Here is a 6,450-nt window from a genome sequence, read left to right as displayed (position 1 = left end):
TGGCAAGGAATCCGGGAAGTGTGCCCCTCCGAGTGCACGGCACCCGTTGACGAGAAAAAGGTACCAGCAGGGCTGGCTGGCATTGATGGTACTTTCACTATCAGCGCCACCCTCGATGACAAATAGGAAAGCGTGCTCATTGCCTTCCTGCTGGCGAATGTTGATTTGTTTGCATGGCAACCATCTGATATCCTCCGTGTTCCCAGGGAGGTAATCGAGCACCACTTTATTGTCTGCTCACACGCCAGACCTATTAAATAGAAAGTCTGAAAGCAGGCCTTGGAGAGGCAGCTGTTCATTACAGAAGAGATCAGGAAGCTTGAGGCAGCTGGTTTGGTCAGAGGAGTGCTACATCCCACCTGGCTAGCAAACCCAGTGGTGGTCCGGAAGGAAAACGAGAAGTGGAGGCTGTGCATCGATTTCAAAGACCTCAACATGCTTGCCCGAAGGACCTGTTTCCCTTGCCGCGTATTGATCAGATTGTGGATTCCACCTTAGGCTGTGATTGCTCTCATTTCAGGATGCATATTCTGGATATCACCATATCTTTATGTCCAAGGAAGATGAGGAGAAGACCTTGTTCATCACTCCATGCGGTACGTACTGCTTTCTCCGCATGCCATTTGGATTAAAGAGTATCGGGTCCACTTTTGCAAGGGCAGTCCAGATTCGTTTTGAACCTCAGTTGTACAGGAACATTGAAGCTTATATGGATGATATTGTGGTCAAAAACAAGGACAAATTCACTCCTATCCAGGATTTGAAGGAGACATTTGCAAATCTGCGCAAGATCAACCTGAAGCTCAATCCAGAGAAATGTGTATTTGGAGTTCCCTTAGGCAAGCTGCTTGGATACTTTGTGTCCCACAGGGGGATTGAACCCAATCCCGACAAGATCAAGGCCATTAGGCAAATCCAAGTGCCAAGGACGGTCAAGGATGTGAGGCGCATGACGAGATGCGCTGCCGCGCTAGGCAGATTCATCTCCAAGTCTGCCGAGTGTGCCATGCCATTCTTCAAAATTTTGAAGAAGGCAGGACCAATGAAGTGGACCCTGGAAGCAGATGCAGCTTTGCAGGATTTGAAGGCTTACCTGTCCTGTGTGCCTACCTTGGTTGCTCCCAAAACCCAGGAGCCGCTGCTGCTATACTTTGAATCAACCAACCAAGTGGTCAGTGCAGCCTTAGTAGCACAGTGAGAAGTGTATGAAGCAGAGAGTGGCCAGAGACCGGCAGAGTCAGATAAGGATCAAGACAACAGTGAGCACGGCAACAAGGGAAACCCCAAGGACGTGGCTAGGAAGAAAGTGGTGCAGCACCCAATGTACTTCGTCAGCTCCTTGTTACAGGGGGCTAGATCAAGGTACTCTGGCGTGCAAAAGTTGATTTTTGGTCTCATCATGGCCTCAAGGAAACTGCGCCACTACTTCCAAGCCCATGAGATCATGGTTGTCACCCATTTCCTGTTGCAATGGATACTCCGAAACCCTGAGGCTACCGGCAGAATAGTGGAGTGGGCTTTGGAGCTATCCATCTTTAGTTTGAAGTTTGAAAGCATAGCAACTGTCCAGAGCAGGGTGTTGGCAGAATTTATTGCAGAATGGACGCCAACCCCGAATGAGGAAGTGACAGAGATAGTTATCCCAGGCAAGGAATCGCCCGAAGAATGGATAATGTATTTTGATGGTGCTTTTTCCCTACAAGGTGTTGGGGCTGGCTTGCTTCTTGTTGCCCCCTCTGGAGAGCACTTGAAGTACGTCGTCCAAATGCATTTTGCACGGGAAGAAGCAACCACCAATACAATATAGTATGAAGGGCTCCTTGCTGGGCTCAGGATTGCTGTTCAATTGGGAATTAAGAAGCGGATCATTCAATGAGATTCACAACTGGTGGTGAGACAAGTCAACAAGCATTACCAAAGTCCGTTGATGGAGGCATACATCAAGGAAGTGAGAAGATTGGAGGAGCACTTTGACGGATTGCAAACAGAGCACGTACCCCATGCGGAAAACAGCATAGCTAATCATTGGTCAAAGTGTGCTGCGCAAAAGCTTCCTGTGGAACCAAGAACTTTTGTTCTCCGTCTTACTCAACCCTCTGTATTCCCAGCAACAATGGCCTGGAAAAGGAGAAAGTTGGACACTGATAAGCCTCTCCCAGTAGAGCCATCCTCTCCCAGCAGACACCCTGCCGGAAACAACTCCTCATAGCCTGCCAGACCACCCCCTCCAGCCGTGCCTACGGGCCCCGCGTATGAGGCTGGTGCTCCCGCAGCAGAGGAGGTACCGCTAGTCCTTGTTACCGAGCCCCAGGCTCCAACTTGAGCAAGGCACATTGTTCGCTTCCTCCAAACCGGAGAGCTTCCCGGCAACCAAGACGGGGCTGAGAAAGTAGCCCGGAGGGCCAGTATCTATCAGTTTGTCGATGACACTCTGTACAGAAGGAGGCCCAACAGTGTGAAATTTCAGTGCCTCTGCCGGGAAGCAGGAAAGGAACTGCTAGCTGAAATACACAAAACCATGTGCGGCTCCCACATTTGATCAAGGGCATTAGTTGGGAAAGCATTCCGGCAAGGATTCTATTGGCCCACTACCCTCCAAGATGCGGTCGAGCTAGTCATAAAGTGGGAAGTCTGCTAGTTCCATTCCAAGAAAACCCACCTCCCTACCCAAGCTCTTCAGACAATCCGTCTCTCATGGCCATTTTCGGTCTGGGGGCTCGATATCCTCGGGCCCTTCCCTTGAGCAATCGGGGACTTTTAGTTCTTGTTCGTTGCCATCGACATATTTACAAAGTGGTCGAAAGTGACTGTCGTGAGAAAGGTGACTGCCTAGTCAACTATCAAGTTCTTCAAACATCTGTTGTGTCGTTTTGGAGTTCCGGCAAGGATCATCACTGACAATGGCACCCAGTTCACAAGCCGCGCCTTCATGCAATATGTTCATGCCCTTGAAAGCAAGGTCTCATTCGCCTCTGTGGCACACGCCTGGAGCAATGGACAAGCTGAGAGGGTGAACACTGAAGTGCTATGCGGTGTCAAGAAAAGAACCTTTGATACGCTCGAGAAGCACGATAGGCGGTAGATCTAGGAGCTGCCGGTAGTTATCTGGTTCCTCAAAATGACACCAAACCGAGCTATCGGGGAGACTCCCTTCTCCCTAGTCTATGGGGCAGAAGAAGTTATCCTCACGGAACTCATTTATGGCTTGCCTCGAGTGCTTTCTTACGATGAAGTCATGCAAGATCAGCACCGGCATGACGATGCTGTGCTACTCAAGGAGAACCGTCTCTAGGCTGCTATTCGTGCTGCACGCTATCACCAAACCCTGCGTCTCTATCACAGCCGTAGGGTTCATGCTCGGTGTTTTGAGGAAGGTGACCTTGTCCTTAGGCGCGTTCAGTCCGCCAAGGGTATAAACAAGTTATCGCCAAAGTGGGAAGGCCCTTACCGGGTAGTACGAGTCACCAGACCTGGCGCAGTCCGTTTGGAGACTGGAGATGGCACTCAGTTGCAAAACTCATGGAATATTGAGCATCTCCGAAAGTTCTCCCTGTAAGGTGCGGCTGTCTGCACTACAAAAAAAATACACTTCCGTGATGATACGTGTTTGTCATAGTAGGTCGCGTTTTTTGTCATGCATGTACATACATGAAAAATTTATGACAGAATCAAGATAGTCATACATGTGCTGTCGTAGAAGTGTTCGATGACATTACCAAAATTATCATCACGGAAGTTTCCACTTACATGACGATAAATCGCGCGTCACAGAAGTGCTTTCATCAAGGGTGACCGACACGTGGCATCCACCGTAACGGAACGCCGTTAAGCTATCGGGTCGGGTTTTGGATCCGATAACCCGTTAACAGCCCCGACCAATGGGGATTTTCCACATGTAAAATCATCATTGGCTGTAGGAGACACGTGTCAGGTCCGTGCTGGCATAGGTGTCACTCATCCAATGGGCGAGACGCGCCTATGATATGTTGACACATGGACCGTCCCATCAAGTTTAAATGGGCCGGACCAACTAAAGGCCCACAAGATTTTGCGGACCATAATGGGCCGGCCCAGCTAAAGGCCCATGAGATTTTGCGGGCCATAATGGGCTGGCCCAGCTAATGGCCCACAAGATTTCGCGGGCCATAATGGGCCGTCCTAGGTAAAGGCCTACAATATTTTTGTTTGCCATAATGGGCCGGCCCAGGTAAAGGCCCACAAGATTCTTGCGGATCATAATGGGCCGGCCCGGCAAAAGGCCCACGAGATATCGCCGACATTAACGAGTTGGCCCAGCTATAGGCCCACAAGAATTTGAGGGCCCTAGTAGGCCGGCCCATTAACTAGCTGCCATGTTGTGGGCCAAATGCCGGCCCACATTTGATCCGGTCCATTAATGGCCTGCCACGTTCCGGGCCTAATAGTGGCCCTTATGAGATCCGGCCCGTTAAAAGCCTACCACGTTCTAGGCCAAATTACGGCCCAGATCAGGTACGGCCCTTTAAGAGGCTATGGGCTCAATTATGGCCCATATCAAATTCGGCCCGTCAACTGGATACTATGCTTTTGGGCCCACTTGCTAGAGGCCCACTTAGTAATTCGGTCTGACATTAGTTTTGGCCTCTTAAGAACCCGTTTAACATTTCGGCCCTATATTAATCGGCCTGTTAAATGCCCGTCATATAGTTGGGACTAACTACGACCTGGTTTGCATCCGGCCTGCTCGCAGCCGATAACTGATTGAGCCAAACAAGGACCGAGACAATTTTGGCCTGTTAAAAGCCCGGGATCTGATTCGCACAATCATGGGCCGAGGTTCATTTTGGGCTGTTGTCGGCCCGTTAGCTGTTCAGCACGTTTCAGGCCCAGCCTTCATCGTGATTGCATGACAGCCCGATTATGTACTGTAATTTTACGGTTTTGCCGGTTTACTGTGAAGACAGTAAAATAACTGCAGCATCGTGAATAAGAAAAAACCTAGACTATACAATAAAGAAATTACAGCATATTACATCCACTGGGCATCAAAGTTCGCCACTATGATAATAAAGCACAAGCAGACAGCAGATTACATACGCTGGGTATCAAAGATCGCCACCAGTGCAAATAAACACGCCGACAAAATAATATACAAAACCGAGAGCACTTCAATAGAGTTCAAGAAAGGTTAGCCCTGCTGGGGAGCTGCAGCGCAAGCAGCTGAGCAAGATGATGAGACTGTGCTTGTTCAACACTTAAATCTTCCTCACTCTGAAAGATAAGCAAGCAGACAGATGACAGGTTTTGCACATAAAAGTATCAGTGCCGACAATTCATCACATTTCTTATTGATGAATAAAGTGACACAATTTAAAATCGCATTAACACAATATGGTATTGTTCAGGTCAAGACATGGCAGGAAATGACATTGTGAAGGAGTTGGCAGCTTCACGACACCACTGGATTACAGATCAAGAACTCATAAGTATGAATGGTTAGTGTGCTGTCAATTTATCACATTTTAGATTGGCAAATAACGAGATGGTTTAAATAATACTCCCTTCATCCGGAATTACTTGTCATCAAAATGGATGTGTCTAGAACTAAAATACATCTAGATACATCCATTTCAATGACAAGTATTTTCGGACGGAGGGAGTAGTAGAATTATATGACATTGTTCATAGTTAAGACATTGCAAAATATGACATTGTGCTGTAGTGGGTAGGTTCACCACACCACTGGATTACGGATGAAGAACAGAAGCATACATGCAGTGCAAAAGAAGATCACTTGCTCTGTATACTTTAATTTACATGGTATGAATAAGGAACTTCGTTGTACAACTGAAAACTTAAATTGACAAAGGATAAACTTTTGTTTATGAACTACTCCCTCCGTTCTAAAATAGATGACCCAACTTTATACTAACTTCAGTATAAAATTGGGTCATCTATTTTGGAATGTAGGGAGTACATAATAAACTTTAAACATGCAATTTGATGCAAACACCAAAAATAAACAGCCGTTGCAGTCATGCCTAACCAAATATATACAACAAAGTTTCAAGGCTTGAGATGGACAAACTTACATTATTGGTGAAGACAGGCTCTATAAAGGCCTTGTCCATGCTGATGGGGGGGGCAATTCAAGAAGTTTACCACAGAATCTTCTTCATAAGCATTGCCTTTATTCTACATTTTGTTAAGAGTAAATATAGATGTGATAATATACAAAAAATGGAGAATATTTAAGATAAGATGAAGAGTGATGCTACGTAACCAGGTAGCTATAAATGTAAGTGCAGCGATATAGGCAAAAGGTACAGCCAAGAGCAATGCACAGCTAAACTTCTTCAGTACCAACCTTATGGTAAGAGTAAATATAGATCTGATGTGTAGAAAATGGAGGGCAAAGGAAAATAAGCTGCAGAGTGATGGTACATGAACAACTACCTGTCATTATAAGTA

The sequence above is a fragment of the Triticum dicoccoides genome, chromosome 5B (genome assembly GCF_002162155.2).
Source record: "Triticum dicoccoides isolate Atlit2015 ecotype Zavitan chromosome 5B, WEW_v2.0, whole genome shotgun sequence".
Taxonomy (NCBI): Eukaryota; Viridiplantae; Streptophyta; class Magnoliopsida; order Poales; family Poaceae; genus Triticum; species Triticum dicoccoides.
The sequence above is the reverse complement of the archived record's forward strand: the minus strand, read 5'-3'. Positions refer to the sequence as shown.